This window comes from Pelophylax lessonae, assembly GCF_965119305.1.
Source record: "Pelophylax lessonae genome assembly, chromosome: 7".
NCBI lineage: Eukaryota > Metazoa > Chordata > Amphibia > Anura > Ranidae > Pelophylax > Pelophylax lessonae.
In genome coordinates this window covers 161,477,544-161,500,120 of record NC_138774.1, presented here as the reverse complement: position 1 = coordinate 161,500,120, position 22,577 = coordinate 161,477,544, and positions in this window count along the sequence as shown.

Genomic DNA, 22,577 nt, shown 5'->3' with positions numbered 1-22,577 from the left:
ATAGCTCGGTATGGGAGATAAGACGTGCCCATGGATGTGTCAAGTAGTGGATCAAGTGGAAGATAAAAATCACCCCCCAAGATTAGTATGCCTAATGAGAAGTCTGCTAAAGTATCGGATACTTTTCTAAAGAATGGGACCTGTGTTGAGTTAGGGATGTATACGTTCGCTAGAGTGATAGGAGAGTCCTTAAACATACCTTTAAGAAATATATTTCTGCCTTGGGTATCTGTCAATGTGTCAGAGATTTGAAGGGGGGTATTTTTAGAGATGAGAATGGAGACTCCCTTAGATTTAGAGTCTGTTGACTTGGCATGAAACGCTTGTGTGAATGTGTGGTTTTCAAGTTTAGTAATGGAATTAGATTTGAAATGGGTTTCTTGAATGAAGATTATATTGGCCTTCATGCTTCTCATAGACGACAGGAGTTGGGATCTTTTTTCTGGGGTGTTAAGGCCATTGGCATTGATTGATACAATCTTGAGAGACAACGCTACAGATTTAGTCTTTGTTTTCAATATCGTTCAAGGGGTATCAGGACAAAACAAAACAAAAAGCAAAAAATAAAAATAAAAATAAAAAAAAAACCCAGAGGGAAGAGGAGAGAGGAGTTGTTAAGATGAAAGGGGGGATAGGGCAGGGGGGTAAGAGGGAAGAAAGAAGAGAAAACAGTGGAGGGAGGTCAAAGGGTAAAAGGAAAGGGGAAGAGGACAATTATCTGAGGAGTGGCAAAAACCAGTTACCCCCCTAGTGTAGGAGAGGAAGTGAGCGGGTCAGCTGCAACTACCAGAGTCTGCTGTGATAGGGAGTAATAGGAGTGGGACCACAGATGAAGGCAGAACCAGCTCCCAATGAGGCCATATGGATAAATATTTGTGCCGACAAGCAAATTAGGGGTTGTAACAATTGAAGGATTGAGGTGGGAAATGATAATGTGGAACACGGGAAGCTCAGCGATTGAGACAGTATGAATGGGAATTGATGTGTGACATCCAAAGATGAGAGGCGAGCACAAGGGGGAGGTGAAATTATGTAGAGATTGTCAGATTATTTGTGTACACTAGAATATCAATGTAATTGAGGCTGCTAAGCAGGTAGGAGTAGGTATGGAGGGTAAGGCTTGGATAAGATCATTTGGTATCCGGTCATGAAGTACCCTGGTGTAGTTAAGTAGGGAGGATATTGTGATTTATTTTGGTGTGGGAGCAGGTAGGGACCTCTGGCATAAATGGTGATATTGGTTTAGATTGCAAAGTGTGTAGTGTGTGAAATAGTAATGCATGGCTCCCAAAGCTAGCGCTATCTGGAGATAAAGTAAGGGAGAGGAAGGCGGAGGGTTATGCCTCAATGTAGGAATGGTCCTAAAAGGGAATAATTTTGTTAATTTTGTTTATGTTGCGGTGGTGGGGGCAGTTGTGACTTGAGGTTTCTATGTTAATCAATAGAATCCTGAAGTATGTGAGAGCTTATATGCATCAGAATTGCTGAAATTATTCACGCGGGGAGGGTCGTCTCCATACACTCCCCCCAGGCAAGCCTGAGTGCAGGCACAAAAGCGAACCCCCCGGTGTTTTCAATTAATGCGCCACAAGTAGCACATCCCAAGGCAAACAAGTGATAACAAAAGTGTTACTAGGCTGTAATAACACCTACATAAAAACATTTCAATGATAAACATACCCACGGCAGTGTAATAATAGAACCATCAACGTCTCTCAGATGAACGGAGTGTGATTCAGTGATCTGCTGCAGGTGGCAGAGGGAGTTGTCATGGCGGAGGGATGTTGTTTCCACTTCCTCCACTCGTAGTGCTACTCCCTGTAGTTCTGCCTTCAGGTCAGATATGGCTGCAGACAGAGTAGATTTTATGTCCGCAGCGACTGCACGGAGATCGCTGAGGCTCAGCACAGCTGGCATCCCGGGTCTGTCTGGCGGGGCATGTGGCGGTATAGCAGGCGGATTACCGCTGTTAGGCGGGGAGCCTTGGGAGGGACCTTGAGTAAGCTGCATGTCTTCTCGTGGTCTGGGGCAGAAGATCTCTGGTATTGTGCGGTCAAGATGCTTGTTCTCGATCTGGTGAGCAAGGTGCTCCTGGACATGTCCCCTATGACTGGGGTAAGAGCGGCTGTGTGAGTCGGTGGGCTGGGAGAGAAGCGAGGCCTTGGGAAGCGGGAGCTCAGTTTCAAGTATCCATCTTGTATCACGGCCAGGCCACACCCCGGCACTGCGTTACTTTAATGCATAATGTGCAACGCTGTACCCAAATAAAATTGAAGTCCTTTTTTCCCCACAAATACAGTAGAGCTTTTCTTTTGGTGGTATTTGATCACCTGTGCAATTTTTATTTTTTTCGCTATAAACAAAAAAAGAGTGACAATTCTGAAAAAAAAAAATATATATATATATATATATATATTTTTTTTTTTCACTTTCTGATATACAGTATATCATTCCCCAAAAAAAAAATTAAATATCAAATGGTTTTTTTTCATCATTTTAGGCCAATTTGTATTCTGCTACATATATTTGGTAAAAAAAAATCCCAATAAGCGTATTTTGATTGGTTTGCGAAAAAGTTATTACATCTACAAACTAGGGTAAAGATTTATGTCAGTTTTATTTATTTCTTTACTAGTAATGGCAGCGATCAGCGATTTTAAGGGGAACTACGACATTTCGTTGGACAGATTGGACTCCTAACTGACATTTTTGATACTTTTGGGGGGACCAGTGACATCACTACAGTAATCAGTGCTAAAAATATGCACTTTTACTGTAATAATGTCACTGGCAGGGAAGAGGTTAACCCAAAGGGTTAAGTGTGAGCCTAGAGGGTGTTTTCTAACTGTGGGGGGGATGGGCTTGTAATATCAACACAAAGACCTGTATTCCCAAATAGCAGGAACACAGGGGCTCTGTGTTGATACCAGAGAGAACAACGATCTTCTGTTTTTACAACAGCAGACCGCCATTCTCTCTTCATGGGGATCGATCATGGGTGCCAAGGGGCAATCGCGGCTGCTGGCCCCGCGCCTCTGCTACCCCGCTGGTTAGTGGGCGAGGGAGCGCACCCACAAGAGTGCCTCCACGAACTGCCGTACAGGTATGGCAATTCGCGTGAACCTGACAACCTGCCACTGTATAACTGCGGCGGCTGGTCGGCAAGTGGTTAAAGAATAATTCCACATTTGTTGAGAAAAAAAACATTCCCCTCTTGGTGATCAGTGTTCATTGCAAGGATTTTACCAAACTTTGTTGCAGATTCCTACATTTTTTTATCCTGAAGAAAAAGCTGTTTGTCTGTATGGGAATGGTTTTGTAATTATCAAGCAGCTGCTGCACCTGCTGGGCTCTAATGATGAAAATGGCAAGGCCAGCATCCCTTTAGACATGCTTTCCTTTTGGGAGTATTTCACCAAAAAGGACATTTTGTGACATGCCAAAAATGTGATGTGTATCTAAGTGCAGACTTCTGGGAAAAACAGTAAGCCAATCACACCAAGTAGGAATTAACATTTCCGGGAGACGTTCCGTATTCTATCAATGTACAGAACACTTCCAGGTAGCCATATTGGATTGGATTTTTCAGAAAATTACAGCGGTGCAGATTGAAAAGGAAAGGTCGTTTTTAATTACATTCAATTACAATATGGCTTGAATCGCAATTCTTTGGTAATTTTTTCCCAGGAAATACACAAGCACATGAACTGAGAGGTTTTTTGACATCTGCCTGTAATTTAGCAATTAAATGTTCCCTTCATTTATTGTTAAGCTTTGCTGCAAAGTTACATTTACAGTATGGTATTGATTATATTTAAAAAATATATATAACAGAAAAAACACTACACAATAAACTTGAACTTTGATAAACTCACACTTTGTTCTCCTTTTGAGACTCTGTTATCCAAGTAATCTCTGGTTCAGTGGTTTTTTAAATGTATTTACTTTTTCATTTAGAATGAATGCAATACACAGTATGCTGTAAAAGGTTAAAAGTCTGTAATAGCATTTGGTGTACTGTTCTACATATGAAAAGATTAACAAACAAATGTTAGAATCCCCCCCCCCCCCCCAAATCGACAGCGTGTCTTAAGTTTGTGTTTGAAATATCTTTTATAAAGTTCTAGTTTTAAACTTTGTTATACAAATGGCATGACGTTTAACTGTGAAGTTACACAATTATTTTGCCATGGTAACTATTCAGTGTATTGTTGCTGAAAATACAAAGAAGTGTTATATGTTTCCTTGTATTAGGACAATGGCAAGATGTATGCTATTATTCTGTATATAATGTATGTTCAGACAATTCCTGGGTAAGAGTTAGAGAATCATGGAAAATGTCCCAAGGTTGAAATAGTAGATCTGGTGTAGGTGTTTTAGCAAATGTTACTTACAACAACTCTTATAACATCATTAATTCTTGAACACTTGTAAAGGGGTTGTAAACCCTCACTTTTAAAATGAAAAATAAAAATAACAAACATGCCTATACTTATCTGTTCTGTGCAATAATTTGTACAGAGCAGCCCTGATCCTCTTCTTCCGGTGTGCCCCGCTGGTGCTCCAGGCCCCTCTTCTTCATCGGTTCCCTCATGAAAAGCTGCTTTCCCTGGGGACATCTGTGCAGGCTCGCTCCCGTGTCTCGCTGCTGCGTCTATTGACACAGACAGTGGGACTCGGCCCTGTTACATTGTTTGTTGCTGCATGTGTTCCACTGAGGAGGTGTCCGGTTCTGGAAATAGAACAAGGCATAGATATGAGGAAATCTCTGCAAAGGGACCAGAATCTCCATCTTGGACAGTTGTCATACGAACAATGTGTGGCCCAAAAGGGGGATGCTCCCTTACTTCTTGTTCTGGTGACAACTCTGAAGTATTGGATCTCCATTCATGTGCATTTAAAAGAGTAACTCCGCTTTTGTTGAAAAAAAAAACATTCCCCTCTGGGTGAACATTGCATGGATTTTTATTTTTATTTTTTATTTCTCTGATCTTTATTGAAAGAGTTTTCAAGTATTACAAGTGACAAGTTACAAATATCCACTTGTGTAGTGGCGGTATGAAAATACAGGTAAAGCAATCATATAAAGAACAAGTACAAAATGTAAAGGTATAACTCTGTGAATGACAAACGTATTTGGTATAGAGCAAACCTTGTTGCAGGTATAGTAATTGTGTATCAGTGTTTCTTCAAGAGTGGGGTCAAAGATTATGCACTAAAGTAGGTTATGGTTTATTTAAATACTACAGACTAAATTCACAGACTTTCAGTGGAGCATTGCCTTCAAGTATGTATACAAATCTACAAGCTGATCCTCACTTTGGGAGCAAACACAGAAAATAGCTCTCAGATGGTATATGACTCCCATAAACCTTACGACTTTTTGCAAAAATACTTCTCATCTCTGTTGGAGAAACTGTGGTCAAGCAAGGGACATACTACACATCCTTTGGGACTGCCCAGTTCTTCACACCTACTAGCGGAATATATTCTGATTCTTTTCAACAGTAACACTCACCAAAATCTCACCATCACCAGCACCAGCCCTTCTAAACTTGACAATAGAGACTTTCACACCAGCAGTAAGAAACACAGTAACACACATTCTCATGGCAGTCAGGCCTAGCATAACCAGACTTTGGAAAGAATCTCAATCCCTCAACCTAGCAGACACCCTGGACCTAGTTCACAAACATTGCTCATATGAACTAATGCTAGCTTGTAGCTTCTAGCAGAGGCTCATATGGAAAATATATTCACTCATGGCAACCATGGATACACTGGTACCACCATACCCAACATTTAGGGGGAGATTTATTAAACTGTAGCAAACATAATCTTGAACAGCTGTGCATGTAAAAAAATAACTTCAGTTAAGCACTGAGAATGGAAAATAAAAGTTGATTGGTTGACATGCAAAGCTGCTCCAGATCCTGGCTTTTTTGATATAGTATATTCATCTCATGGATTTAAATTCAGTTTTCTGTAACTTCTGTTTTCCAAATTTTAACATTTTCTATTGATTGACATTGACAATTATAAGGGTGACATTAAAAACTTTTCATGATGGTAGAAGACAAACTATGTCTGGCGAACATTATAAATAAGAAAATAAAATTGCATGGTTTGGGTGGATTTCTGCTAGTCACAGGCTGTGTCTAGTCCCTCTAGCCTGTGTCTTAGAATAACAAGGAGGTGAAGCCTCCATCAATCAAAATGTAATATCCCACCCTTATTGTGTTTAGCTGGTTAGTTGGCATGGAAGAGGAGAGAGTGAGTGAGTAAACATTTACTACTGTTTATATGCCCACATGTGTGACTCTATAGTCACATGGACTGTGCAGACATGATAGAGAGGGAATGCTTAGGGTATAAAATACACTGACAACTTAGCATGTGCACTAGCTGCCAACACTGCTCTGCAAAATCTCCAACTGAAGTGGGAACATGGACTGAGGGAAGAGATAGAGAACAGCAAGATGGTTTCAGAGTTGAGGAAGCTGATGATGCCTGAATGAAGATTCCTCTGTTCATTCCACCCACCTATATCATAAAGAAACTGGACCTCTGATGCCTCGGTAGCAGCGATTGATGAGCATTACTACATTCTTTTTCCTGTAGGTGATTTAATCTTTATTGCAATAAATGCAATTTTCATTTATAACTACACTCAGATGGTGCTTGTTGTTTGTTTTTCAATCAATAGATTGCCACTGCTCCACGGTCCAATTTGTGCCCCCTTAGGAATTCGGGTGCAGGCTGCGAAAGACTTTACTATGCCCAGATTATGTTCATATGAAAGAATTAATAAACTCAATGGAGAGTTCTATGGAGAAGCAGGCTTGTCACAATAGCCACAAAACAGCAAACACCATTCAATCCAAACACAGGTTCCAACTGAACTTTGCTTGTTGTAAGATTTGTCTGAATGTCCAAACATTTACCCATCATAAACTGGAAAGTAGCATGTTTCTACTGCTATTATATATGATAGCTTCTGCTGTCAATGGTTGTTAAGGAAGTAGTGAGTGCTTGAACCCACTGTGTCCTTACAACCATTAAACTCACCCAGCCCCATTCATGTGGTGGCTGGGAAGGCCATGTAAACAAAGAAGTAGGGATAGCACTGATTTTATTGACCGAATATGACCATATTGGTCACATTTGGGCAATGACACTGATCAAATATGGCTATGGGCATGCTTGGATAATGATATCATTAGCTATATCCCACCCTTTTGTTTAAATTACATTTTAGGGGATTGTCATTTGCAACAAGCAGTTGTTGTGTTGGTCGGTTGGCAGTATGTTGCTTTCAGCAACTTAATAAGCATCGTTCATAATATTGACTAGGATCTGCAACTAGAATCAATCTTTTTCTATCAGACAAATGATTGCTACAGAATATTCAATCCTCTGAGATCCACACTATCACTTGGTCAGACCATGCGCTAATTAGTATTACAATATCAGACACCCCTACACATCAAAACAGCTTTATATGGCACACCAACTACTTAATTCAACAACCACAATACGCCAAATTAATGTCCACTCATCTTTTGCAATTTTTCACCAATAATGTAGGCATGATGGATGAAGTGTGGTGTGGTACTCACACAAAGCATTTATCAGAGGTGTATTGATACAACTAGGATCCCGTGAGAGGAAGAAGAGGATGCAGCGTGTAGACTCCCTTATGTCCTCCATAAGGGAGCTAGAAACACACAACAAATCTAACCCTGACCCAACATTGAGATCCACATTAGTCACACTGAGGCAGGAACTTAGATCTCTATTACTGGAGAACTTTGAGCATCAACAACGTAGATTCAAAGGTACACATTACTCAACTTCGAATAAGGCTGGGAAACTCATGGCACAGCGTATTCAGGGGCTTAGGACCAAATCCAGGATTGCATACCTATACCACCCACACTCCTCAGAAGAAATGTACAATCACCAAGACATCGCCAATGCCTTTAGCGCCTACTACAGTTCCCTGTACAATATCAAAAATGACAGCGCCACACACCAACCTTCCTCAGATGAAATCAATAAGTTCTTAAACCAAATTAACCTCCTGGCCCTTTCTGAGGATCAATTGACCTCTCTTAAACCCCCTCTAACAGCAGAAGAAATCTCTAAGATGATATTGTCCCTTCCTGCCAACAAATCTCCAGGCCCTGATGGACGCACAGAAGAATACATAAAACAGTTTCACTCCATATTAAGCCCACATATGCTATCTGTATTCGAGAACGCTGCCTCCTCCTCGACCTTCCCTCCTGAAATGCTTCAAGCACTTAAAAACAACAGTACCAAAACCAGGAAAAGACCCCACATCCCCCAAAATTATAGGCCAATTTCACTACTAAACCTTGATGTAAAAATCTACGCCAAACTGATAGCAAACAGACTACAGGATATTCTACCAAATTTAGTCCATCAGGATCAATCTGGCTTTACAAAACACCATGAGGCTTCAGACGCTACCAGGAGACTAATCAACATATCACACCACGCCAAAGTCTCCCAAATGCCTTCTCTGCTTCTCTCTCTGGATGCAGAGAAGGCATTCGACAGAATAAACTGGACCTACCTCCAAAATGTCCTTTTCAAATGTGGGTTTCAAGGCAACATATTAACCGCAATTTTAGCTCTCTATACAGCCCCATCAGCCAGAGTCTACACTTCCAACATGTTATCACTCCCTTTCCAAATTACCAACGGAACCAGACAGGGATGCCCTTTATCACTTCTAATCGTCAATCTCCTTATGGAACCCCTTGCAGAACACATAAGGGAAAACCCCCTAATTTTAGGATTCGACATTGGCAGACAGTCCCACAAAATATTCCTATTTGCAGATGACATAATTATAATGATTTAAATAGGATTTAGGACAAAATTGACTTAATAGGCACAAGTACAAAATAAGATTAAAAGAAAAATGTGTTCAATATCATACAAAATCAACAATACATATTGCAATACATAACAATATTAAAATCGTAAGACCAAACAGTTACCCAAACCTAGCCATGGGTGTCCAAAGCAGGGGGACTCCCAACGGTGCTTGCTAGAAGGTGGGGGTAACCGACTATGTGGCTGGAAAAAACCTCAAGCTCTACATGTTTCTGATCTCAACTCTTCTTCAGAAGATCTTCTAGTCATTCCTAGGAAGTGTCCATCAAACACAGCCACACACAGGAAGCCCAATCTCCCATATATTAGCTGAGAATAGATGTACTGATAAGGAAAAGACCAATTTCAGGTTCACAAGAACCAATCTAATGGTAATATAGTACCTGCCAGAATCCACCTATAAAAGTAGCCCCAATAAATTAGATAAGTATATATGTCTTTAGGCTATTTAGGGAGTTAGGGACACTCCAACCATGTATAAACATGTAGACCCAAATATAGTTAATGATGTTCCAGGGGGGGTTGGGTGCTGGTATGGAGCAGACAGTAAAATCAGTCCTTACACATAGGAGTCTGGTAAGTATAAAGTATCTTGGTGGTCAGCTGGGTGGAAGTCCCTGTAATCATAATGATGACCAACCCAATACCCTCATTGCAGGAAACATATGAAACACTACAACAGTTCAGTAAAGTGTCTTACTATAAATCAACAAGACTAAATCCAATATTTTAGACATTCATCTCGATGGAACCACAAGAAATATCCTACAACAACAATTCCTCTTTACCAGTATACACTACCTAGGTGTCCAAATAAAAAATCAATGAAGGACTTGTTCCATACAAACTATCTCCCTTTCCTAACTAAAATTAAAAACATACTTAACTCTCTCCAAAAACAGGAATTCTCCTGGTCCGGTAGACTAGCCGCCTTCAAATTGATGATATACTTCCACAACTTCTTTCCCTCCTTAGGACCTTGCCAATTCCCATACCCAAAGCATATTTTGCCTCACTAAAATCAACACTTAGCTCATTTGTATGGAACAATAAAAAACCCAGATGTGCTCTTCACAAATTAACCGCTTGCCGACCGCCGCATGACTATTTACGGCCGCAGTCAGCCCCTCACAGGCAAAGCGACGTAGGGCTACGTCGCTAGCCTGTGAGGCTCTAGGGAGCGAGCGCGCGCCACCGGAGGCGCACTCCCGCGCAGTCACGGACCCCCCCGCATGTGTGCCCGGCAGACCCGATGTCCGCCGGGCACTCGCGATCGTCCGTTACACCAGAAGAAAGGCAGGCGGCTAATGTAAACAAAGTCGCCTGTCATTCTACCCTGTGTAAGAATAGAGATCAGACGGTTCTACTATGTAGGACCATTGATCTCTGTTCTTACAATAGTAGCCACAGCCAATTACAGTTATAAACACGCCCCTAGGACACAATTAAACCCTCCCTCTCCAATACAGTTAACTCCTTCACTGCCAGTGTCATTTTTACAGTAACAGTGCATATGTATAGCACTGATTACTGCAGTAATGTCACTGGTAACCCCAAAAGTGTCAAAAATGTCAGTCAAGGGTCTGATCTGTCCGCCACAATGTCGGAGTACCGCAAAAAAAAAATCGCAGATCGCCACCATTACTCGTTAAAAAAGAAAACAACAAAGATGACAAAAATCTTTCCCTTTGTTAGTAAACACAATAACTTTTGCGCAAACCAATCAAAATACGCTTTTTGCGATTTTTTTTACCAAACATATATAGCATAAAACAAATGGGCTGAAAATGTTAAAAAATTTTGATTTTTACATTTTTTGGGGGGAATTTCATATAAAAAAATGTGAAAAATATTGTTATTTTTGCAAAATTGATGCTCTTTTTTTGTTTATAGCACATGATCAAAAAATCGCACAGGTGATCAAATACCACCCAAAGAAAGCTCTGTTTGTGGGAAAAAAAGGACATAAAATTTGTTTAGGTACAGCGTCGCACGACCACGCAATTGTCCGTTAAAGTCACGCAGTGCCGAATCGCAAAATAGGCCCTGGTCAGGAAGGGGGTAAAGTCTTCCGGGGCTTAAGTGGTTAACTAAACACACATCAGCTGGAGGGTCAGGATATGTAGACTTTACAGACTACTATAATGCCACTCTCATTGCACAACTAGAGGACTGATATAGACCTTCCCCTTCTACCAGATGGGGCAAAATAGAATTCACTTATGTTCCTGGCCAGAACCTTAAATTATGGATTTTAGGGACCCCCTATGGACCTATAGTACCAATTACCATTTCATCACCTATGGCAGCCTCTATGGCAGCATGGAGATCACTATTGAATACTCAATATCCTCCACTACAATGATTTTTCCCACCAACTCCTGACATCTCACAGACGGTGTGGAGACACCATGGTATTACTAACATCCAGGCCATTCTAGAAGGACTCCATATCAAACCATTTCCTGCTATTCAACAAGAATTCGAACTACCATCCAGCACATTGTTCACTTACATCAGACTGAAACACTGTATATTGGGTCTCACAAACCCCTTATATGCAATCTCTAGGACTGTCTGGCAATTGCTTACAGAAGCCAAACCTAACCAAAAAGGCATCTGACTCATATACTCCACCTTGAACTTTCCTTCACAAAATTCCTTCACAAAATCCAAACCATCTTACAATGGGAATCAGATCTACGGAATTCAATAGTTGTTTTAGCTTCTTAGTAGATCAATAAAGTAGTACTAAAATACTTAAAGACCCCTTATGTCTGACTTACCTACCACTGAATCTAATGAAGCACAGGTCATCACACACATTCCTCAAAATTGTAAACAAGTAAGTGGAAAGTGACACCAGGAAGTGGTATTTTATACTTCACTTCTGGGTCAGTAGCAAGAAGAGGATATCAGTGAATGGACACTCAATGATCTCCCTCCCCTTTATCTGTCAGCATCTGCCATGCCAGTCCCAGGTTTGGAAATTATTGGGCTGCTGCATATGATTGATGTCATGCGTTTGTGGTAATGTTCGTACTCTTAATAAATTGCTTTTGCATCTATGAATAAAAGGAACAAGTTTTACTAGGTCAGGAAGACACAGGCAGCATTAAAAATCTGATAGAAGAAGAGGGGGTGTGGCAACCGCTCAATAAGAGAAAATCGTACAAAAAGTCTATATGGATTGTGCAATCTTGAGTTCTTGGGTGCTTGGGTGCTTGTAGTTATTATTCCACTTTGTGCTGAATATTTACACACTGCATTCACCAGATGTTGAGGACTCCCTTTCAATGCAGCAAGGGAAGTCATAAAGGATTGTAGGTCCTTTAGGGAGACCTGTCCAGGTGTTCCTGTTGGTTTCCTGGTGCAGATCTTTACTCCCCCTATGTGTAATCCCAACGTTACTCCAAAGAGCTCAAGGGGCAGGCAATATGATGAAAGTAAAAATAAAAATGGAGAAGGAGCCTTTCATAGTATAAAATCCTTTTGAAAATATTTATTTTAAATATACTTTAAAAGTGCCAGTTATTTCAATCATACAATGTGATACACTGTAAAAAAAAGCCCACTATTACTTTCAAAAGATGGATGCCGCCTGAAGCATACCATGCGTTCCACTCATGAAGCCGGAAGTAATGCATGGGAACAGCCGCTTAATGCGTTCTGTTATCAAACAGTGGCGTCTTCAGAAACAGAAAGTTCTATAGGTATTTTACTTCAATACAACCCAATACAACACAAGGATGAATTTGGCAAAACTAATCATATGCTTAAATGGGAGGCCAACAGCCAAACCTTTTTCTCAATGGCTTCAAGCTATAGGGTATACCCACACCACCACACACTGTGTGAGCTACACGGAATTTGCATTAAAAATACTGAGAAAATTATACCTTCGCCAATATAGGCTAGCAAAAATGTTCAGCACTAGCTCACATTTATGTTGGCGAGGATTGTTCCATGGTAATAGTATTTGCAGCTTCTGGTGGAAAGTTTTACAAATTATCTCAGATGTAACAGGTATCCTAATCCCTTTACACCCAGTGCTGGCTATCCTAAATCTAGGTATTCATTCTTTTCCTATTCCTTTTCAATAGTTTTTATTAAATTTTCAAAACATCAAACACATGATACAGTACATTTACACATAATGGCTATATAGCAAGGAACAGAGACAGTAAATATACCAGAGTGTACCATGCAAAACCGTTGTGAAAAAAGATTTAGAGCCCCCAGTACCTAACAGCTGGGCCCCCCGGAGGCCGGACCCCAGCCTAGTTCCCCCGCGCCGAGCCGAAGTGTCGGGCCGCCCGGACCACCCCCAAGGGGATCAATACTGTGGTCCCGCGCCCTCCCCCCTTCCCCCGCAGGAGCCGGGGCCCGGCCCCCAGCGTACTCCCAGTCCTTCCTGAAGCTAACAAGGGGTGCATCTACGAAGAGCCGTAACTCTAGTATGCCTTAGCACATTACCTTTGCAGTAACCACGCAACTAGACGTGGGGACCATCAACCAGACGGTCTAAACAACAGCCTCAGATATAAACATATGTCATCATTAATAATGTAATCAAGTAAGGATCAAGCCCGAACGAGAGCAAAACCCCTCAGCTCGGGTACTTTAGCAACCAAGGATTCCATTCGCGATCAAACAGCAGGCTTCTATCGTTGGAGTTGGCAAAGAACTGTTCGTAGGAGTAGTGGGTTTTAACCCTATTTATGACATCCACTACCGTGGGTGCATCAACAGACCTCCATGCTGCGGTGACAGACATCCTAGCAGCTGTAAGTATGTGTGAGGTTACACAACTAAACGGTCGTGGAACCTTGTCAATACCCAAGTTCAATAGAGCTAGGGCTGGGGACATGGACAATGATATTCCAGTTATGGAAATAATTAGTGCAAACACCGCTGCCCAATACCCTTCTCAGCTTCCTACACTGTCACAGTAGGTGGAATAGTGTGCCCTTCCCCCCACAACCCCTCCAGCATGAGATGGGTGCATCTTTAAACATCTTTGCCATCTTCACTGGTGTCAGATAACTACGGTGGAGGATTTTGAGAGCCACCTCCAAGTGATTAGTACAATGCGTAAATGTGTAAAAGGAGCGAATAGCCAGCCGCCATTCCAGCTCCGAAAATGCCACTTAAAGGTCGCTCTCCCAGGCCACCATACTAGCCGACTTAACCCACCCACGCTGGAGGTGCAGACGGTGGTAAAACCATGATAACCCCTTCGTTTTACGGTACTCTTTGTGCAAGTAGTCCCAGATCTCAGAGGGCACCTCAATAGTCGGGTTAGGATACTTAATGTGGTAATGGTGTAGCTGTGCATGAAAGAAGAAGGACGGGGTTCTGACCTGCTTACGGACATCGTAGTATGTGAAGGTATCCGGGAACAATGTCCGCGGAATTTTCAGGGAGGGAAGCAGGAACTGATAAGCCGCCAGTGTTAATTCTCTCTTAGCTGTCGGGGTTCCCCCTAACTTTTGCACCTCCCCCCAAGCACCCAGTGTGGCCCGCAGTGAGGACAGGCTGGGAATGTGCACCTCCCTTTTCGTCAATGCGGCCTGGAGCAAAGATGGTAGATCTCGCTGCGCCACCATTGCCCTTTCTAGTAACACCCACAGCTTGTCCGAAGCCGGATCGAACCAAGCTTTCGCCTGGTCCAAAAGAGCAGCTGAGTGGTAGGACCTAAGATGAGGGAAGCCCACCCCCCCAGCCGACCTAGATTTAAGTAACGTGGAGTATGACAATTTAGGTACTTTACCCCCCCAAAGAAATTTCCGAAAGAGCTTATCCATACCGTGGAAGAAGGATTCCGGCAACGATATAGGGAGCGTCCTAAAGTAGTACAATATTTTGGGAAGCGCTATCATCTTGAGGGCAGCTATGCGGCCCAGCCAGGAAAGATCATAGGACGCAATATGCTGCAAGTCCCCCGCAACAATTGACTGTAGTTTAGCAAAATTGGTCTGGTATGTCAAGGGTGCCAGCGCCACTAAAGAGATACCCAGATACGTAAGGGACTTGTTAGTCCATTGAAAGGGATATTTCAATTTCAGGAACTTCAAGATCGGAGGGGTCAGGGAGAGTGGCAAGCACACGGACTTAGTGACATTAAGTTTGTAGTAAGAAACTGTCCCAAACCTGTCTAGCTGTTGTTGTAAGTAGTGCAATGACTTCACAGGGGAAGTCAAGGTCAGGATCACATCATCCGCAAAAAGTCCGATTTTGTGATCCTTACCCCCCACGGAAATCCCAGTTATATTAGGATCGCTCCTAATCGTCTCAGCCAGAGGTTCCATAACCAAAGAGAAAATCAAGGAGGAAAGGGGACACCCCTGACGGGTCCCATTTGTAATGCTAAAATTAGAGGATAGAGCATTTGATGTAAATACCCTAGCCGAGGGCCTGGTGTACAGTGCCGAGATAGCCGAGAAGATGTTCCCCATCAACCCAAATTTAGTGAGTGTCGCTCTAAGGTACCTCCAGTGAACCCTATCGAATGCTTTTTCAGCATCCAATGTCAGGAACACCGAGGGCACCTTCCGAGTCTCAGCTATCTGCACCAGGTCCAACATCCTTCTGGTACCATCCGGTGCCTGCCTCCCTTTCACAAAGCCAACTTGGTCAGCCTTAACCAGGTGAGGAGTCACCTCAGCCAGTCTGACCGCTAGTATTTTGGCATACAGCTTGAAGTCGGTGTTTAAAAGGGAGATGGGGCGAAAATTCTGAGGGGCATCCGGCGCCTTCCCAGGTTTTGGGAGTGCCACAATTACCGCCTGGAGCATCTCCTCAGGGAAGGAGGAGCGCTGAGCAGCAGCGTTAAACACCTTACTGAGATATGGAGACAGGACCTGACTGAAAGCCTTATAGTATTCTGAAGAGAAGCCGTCCGCCCCCCGGGTGATTTATTGGGGGGTAGAGAAGCTTTGGGCAGTTGAATTTCCTCCTCGGTTATGGGAGCGTTAAGGGATTGCAGCATATGGTCCGTTACCCCTGGGAGATGAAGGGAATCTAGGAAGTCGGCAATAAGGGAATCTGTAGGCTGTGGGGTGGTCACATCATCCTGGAGATTATATAACGAGGTGTAGTAATTCGAGAAAGCGTTAGCGATCTCAGTAGGGTGACGCACCTGATTACCAGAGACGGGATCGGTGATGGAGGCCAGCTTGGTTTTTTGTTGTCTTTTTCTTAAGTAGTTAGCTAACATTTTCCCTGACTTATTCCCTTGAGAGTAGTACCGCGCTTTAGTGCGGAAGAGGAGATGTTGATGTTCCTCCATAAGTTTGGTTCTAACCTGCAATCTACAGTTCGTGAGGTCTTGCAACAAGAGCTGAGAGGGATTTACTTTATGAGCTGATTCTAGTGCTTTAAGCCTCTCCATTAAGGCCCTAAACGCCACTGTTCTTGCCCTTTTAGCCCTAGAAGCCTGCTGAATGAGCAACCCCCTCGAGAACGCCTTATGAGCGCACCACAATTGAAAAACGTCCATCCCAGGGGTGTCGTTATCCCCAAAGTAGTCCCTTATCTGACCACCCAGTCGGTCCCGGAGCAAAGAGACATTATTGCGCCACAGATGCACAGGCGCCATCGCGTGAGACTCCGAGACCGCCACCGAAACCGGCGCGTGGTCAGACCATGAGATAGAATGAATTACAGATTTTTCCACCGCCCTCAAAAATTGCAAATCGGCCACAAACAAATCCAGCCGTGAACAAGATTTGTAGGGGGCCGAAAAGTAGGTAAAATCCCGTTCGGTGGAGTTAAGGCAACGCCACACATCGTACAGATCAGAGGCATGCAAGAACCGTTGCAGAGTAGCCCTTGCACGTCCCTGAGCCGGAGAGCAATCCAGTTCCCGGTCCACCACACAGTTAAAATCCCCACAATACACCGTTAGGCCTTTCTTCACGCGGTCCACCTTCTTGACTAATGCTTTAAAGAATTTGATCTGGCCCTTGTTCGGGGCATAGAGATTTACAATTGTATAGGTAGTGTTGTTGATGTCGCAAATCAATATCAAATATCGACCTGCCTCATCTGACACCACCTCATGTAGCTGAAAGGCCACAGAGTGTTTAACAGCGGTGAGCACCCCCTTTTTTTTGGATTCCCCCGGAAGAAACAAATATATGAGGATAAGACTTATCCGTGCATTTAGGTGGGTTTGATCGCGTGAAGTGGGTCTCCTACACACATATAACATCACCCTTAAGGGCGCAAGCTTCCCTCCAAAGGGACCTACGTTTGAACGGACTGTTCAGTCCATGGGCGTTCATAGAGACAATTTGGATTACCATTTTTTTTTAAACATATTTTATTGATTTTTTCTACTGATGAACAAAACATGTTATCAAGAAGGCAATGCACAATAGACAGTATATTGAAATACTTAACAACAACTGTAACATTCAATAGGTTATGCCCAGAAGCTATATCCCACAGTTCCGAAAGAGGCAGGTGCGTATACTGGACATAGCTTCTTGAGGCTGGTCAAGAGATAAGATACCAATGGGTTGCAAATATACATCATAAAGTTGGGGGGGGGAGGATAGGAAGAATGTGGGGTTAGATTGAGGATGAGTAGGTGGGTGAAGGAAGGGGGAAGGGGGGGGGAGAGAGGGGGGGGGGCAAGCACCATCACATGAAAAGCTGAATAACACTATCAGATGCCGGTGTCTTAAACATAGTAGTCAAGTGTAGGAGGTTATTATAATGCTTCATAAAAATGAACCCTTGTCAAGACCTGAGTTTCTGGAGATCCAACAGGTGTGTGATGAGACTCGATCTGCGGAAGCACATATGAGTAGGATTCCCAGCAATGTTGGAATGGCAAGAATACAGTTGTAGCCATTTGCAGCAGTACAGAGTTAATTGATAGAACAAGTGTTGTTAGTCCGTTAATAGCATTCTAGCAGGTGGTAAATCAGATCATGCAGGTGGTGGCTCAAGTCGGAGCAGCTGGTGGTCCACACATGTTTGCAGGCGGCAATGTGCGCAGAAAAGGGTCCCATTTGCGATTGAATTTATCCAAAGTGGGGGTAGGAGAAGATTTGAGCTCAAGGGCTTCCCTGCCATGAAGTTGTTGCAGGCCGGAGATAACTTCGGCTAAAGTCGGTGGTGAAGTACGTATCCACTTTGTCAGAATGGCTCTCTTAGCAATCATGTAGCAGGTTAATAGCCACTTCTTATAAGACTTGATGAGGAGACACTGACTTTTTGGAAGTTTGGCAAGGGAAAAGTCTAAGTTTCCAAACAGGAGGGGGTATGGGTCGTTCAGAGGGGTCAGTCCTGTAACAGCTGTAACGTAGTTTTCCACTGAGGTCCAGAAGGTAGAAATGTGTGAACAGGTCCAAAGTCTATGGGCGAGGGTAGGTTTGGGAGTCTTACATAGCGGGCAGCATAATGACTGTGTATTTTGAATATTCCTAGAGTATGGCATATACGTGCGGTGCATAATTTTGAACTGTTGTTCCCTCCAGAATTCATTGGTGATGGCTTTGTGCGTTGCCAGGTACCCTGCCTGGATTACCATTTAAAAGGGTACAATAATGATCAATTCAGTGAACACATCCAGAGGATATGCAGAGATAAGGACTCTGTAAGTTATAGTGGGGGGCCATGGGTGGTCTCCAGCAATAGCGACCAAGCTGGAATTGGAGGGCAACAATGGGCCAAGGCCCTTACAGTACCTGCAGTCCATGTAAAGCAAGTTCAGATCTGAGCAACCTGTCCTCGCTGGCGTAAGTGAGCCGTAGTAATCCTTGGTCACAGGGTGAGTGGTTTCCAGGTGAAAGTAGCTTGCTGAGAGGCTGAAGGAACGAAAAAAACAGGGTAGAACAAAACATGAAAGTAACAAAAGCAAGAAACCAAAAACTTGGGGTAAACCCCATCATGCGATTCAATCGCAGGTAGTGGTGAGGGGGGTAATAGCACCGGCCTCCCGGATACCCCTTGAACTCCAGCATGCCGGTCAGGGGAAAAAAACAGGCAGACCCCCGAGGACCTCTCCAGACCTGCAAAAGGGACCTCTAGAGGGAAGGAACAAGCCAGTAGAACCGTCGTGTCCATCCGGAAGATTTACGAAAGTTCATCTGGTGACTCGGCGCCATTCTGGTTCAAGTCGAGCTGGCGGATCTGAACTCGGCGGTGAGCTCTGCTGATCCGGAATAATTCCCCATTGCTTGGTCAGCGCAAAGCCCTCATGCACTGAGCGGATGACATGTGTGCGGCCCTCCTTGATTATAAGCAGCTTGGTAGGGAATCCCCAGGAGTAGGCAATGTTGTTGTTCCGGAGTAGCTTGGTCAAGGGAACTAGTTTCCTCCTCGCCGCCATGGTGAACTGAGACAGGTCTGCGTAGACTGATAGGTCATGATACGGGTCCGGCAGAGGGGAATGCTTCCGCGCGAACCTCATGAGATCATCTTTGACGTGAAAAAAATGGATGCGGGCAATGACATCCCGCGGTATCTTGTCTGGAAGATGTTGCGGTTTAGGCAAGCGGTGAGACTACTTCCGTCACAGGCGTGTCAGGCATCAGGGCCAAAAGCATGGCTTGTACATAAGCTTGTCCGCCATTTTGCTTTTTAGGGCCTCCAGGTCATCTTCCTTCTCGTTGTGAGCGTCAACCAATTCGTTATGCGCTAGTGTGAACTCCTCCATTTTGGATTCCAAATGGTCCACTCTGCCCCCGAGTTCAACTACATCAGTTTTGATACCATTGACACAGGCCACAATTTCTCTGTGAAAAGCGCCGTTAATAGTGAGGAACATTTCCTTCATAGTGGCATCTGTGAGAGGCTGCCCCGTAGTAGGAAAGTCTTTAAAGTTCTCATAGAACTCCAATGTGCTGTTCAGGGATCCCTCCCCCACTCGCTCATCCCCTGCCCATCTGTGGCTTTCAGACCGCTTGGGTGCCGATTTGTGGGGGCTGTGGGAAGGCGAGATCCCCTGGGATGACTTGCTGCTTGCGGCGGGGGAGACAGAGCCGGAGGCCCGCTCGTGGTCCCGCTGCGCCGGAGGCTCCGGCGCCTCGGGCCTGCAAGGAGGTCTCGGCGCCATCTTGCGAGCGCGGGGTGCTAGAGGTGGCGAAGAAGTCCATCACCGTCAGTTTGCGGGGCGCCCCGCGGTCTTTGCGCTTCCTCATTGCGGTCTAGAGGATCCCGGGTGACTTAGGTGGGGATTAGAAGCCGGAGGTGCTTACCCACGTCGCTTGGTTGTCGGTGGAGATACCAGGAGAGACGGAGCTCGGATCTCACGCGGCCATCTCCTTCAGCTGCCGGCCACGCCCCCTCTTTTCCTATTCCACAACATAAGATTATAGCTAGTATCTTGCTGTCAGCTAAACTGACAATAACAAGACATTGGAAACAAGATCTAGCCCCAAATCCATCCGAAGCTGTGAGTATTACACACCAGCACTATTTGTATGAAAGATCACTTGCTTTGCAATCTGACTCGTTCTATACCTTTGAGCAACACTGAAAACCTTGGGTTGTATGATATACTGTCTAGAACATAGATAATTAATGCAAAACACTTCTAATCCTTTGTGACTTCTATCCTAAATATAACTGATGACATGTTTGGATCATGACTCTGCCTTGTAAGGCCATTTAAACGTTTGATTTTTCCTCTCATCTCTTTTTTTAGTTTGATCAATACTAATACCAGTAATGAGGGTTATATGCTGCGCCAATCCCAATGAATAAACAGCACAAAAGCAGCTAGCACAAGTCCTGAATAACAGATACAATAAATAACAGCAATAGGTGCAGCGCTTATATATAATGAACAGTCCACGTATAGTCCACAAACAGGGATGAAATAGGAGATCGGTGTCAACCCAATTCCAATACATGTAAAAAATCCAGGGGCCACCACCAGAAATCACCCAGGTGTTCAAGCCTCTTACCAGATGTAAGTGACCCCCATTTCAAGGGTCAGTCCAGCGTGTATAATAAACCTCCTGGAGAATCCTTCCACACCAGTCCCCTCAGCAATCCTTGTCATATAACCCGATATCCACAGGGAACAGACCTCAGATCAGAGAGAGGAAGACATACTCCTCATGGTTCAGTATAATACAAGCAGCTTATTAAACATAAAAATGGCCATAGTAACAGTCAGGTGTTCGCTCATCTAATGATCAGCAGTAGCAGTCAGCAGCAGCTCTGATAACCGAAAGATGGCCATCGTGTCCTCCGATGTACTGAGCATCATGCCAGCCAAGCTCGGCCATCGGAGGACACGGCGGCCATCTTTTCGGTTATCAGAGCTGCTGTTGACTGCTACTGCTGATCGCTAGATGAGCGAACACCTGACTGTTACTGTGTAAGTGCCCATTTTTATGTTTAATAAACCTGCTTGTATTAAACTGCACCATGATGAGTGTTTTTTTCTCTCTCTGATCTGAGGTCTGTTACCTGTGAATATCGGGTTATATGACAAGGATTGATGAGGGGACTGGTGTTGATTCTCCAGGAGGTTTATTATACACGCTGGACTGACCCTTGTAATGGGGGTCGCTTACATTTGGTAAGAGGCTTGAACACCTGGGTGATTGCTGGTCTTGGCCCATGGATTTTTTACCTGTATTGGAATTGGGTTGACACTGGTCTCCTATTTCATCCCTGTTTGTGGACTATACACGGACTGTTCATTATATATAAGCGCTGCACCTATTGCTGTTACTCTCTGACCAGTAGCAGTAAAATGTATGGTATTCACATTGTACCCTTTCAATTTGGGCGGCTACATCTGCTTAGTTGACATGGTCTTTTTTTATTTGCCTTATAACAAATAAAAATTACTGAAATTAAAAAAAAATCTGACAGAAATTGTAACCCTTTTTACTCTTCTTAAACATGTTTTTTTAAATATATTTTTACCCATTAACCTCCCTGGCGGTATGATTCTTTTGGATTTTAGGTGCTGAAAGCTGTACCATTATTTTGCATGTAATTCTTGTGAATGAGCAGCCCAAAACCAACTGTATACATTTATTTTATTTATATATATATATATATATATATATATATATATATATATATATAAATATACATAAAAAGTACAGTAAAACTGCAGGAAAGGGCACTGGGGGGCAATCTAGTGTGATTTTTTTTTTTTTTTTGAACTGTATCAGTGTGTTTGGTGTGTTTTACATTTGAATTTGCCGCCGGTTCCACCCCCCTGCGAATGTCACGTCGCAGGAGACGGAAGCCGGGGCACGGAGACAATCGGGAGGAAGAACCACCGCTAGACACCGCCAAGACACATCGCTGGATCCCGGTGACAAGGTAAGTAACCCTGCTTACAGGATCCAGCGATGCTTCTGGCGGTACCCCGAGTGTGGCTCGGGGTTACCGCTTTTGGCTCTGAAATTTAACCCCGAGCCACGGAATACCGCTAAGAAGGTTAAAGAGATTTCTGATCAGTTCCAGTCTTTGTTACCCTGTTGCTGGGACTAAAAAATGAGGGAAACAATTCTGACAGACTCTAAATCTTCCCTTCTGTATATAAATGTGTGGGTTGAATTGGGAAATCCCATCTTACCCATTCTCTGGTTGCAAATAAAAAATAAACCTTTAAGGATCTGTGTCAATAGGTGTGTATCTCACCAAGGATGACTGGACTGAGT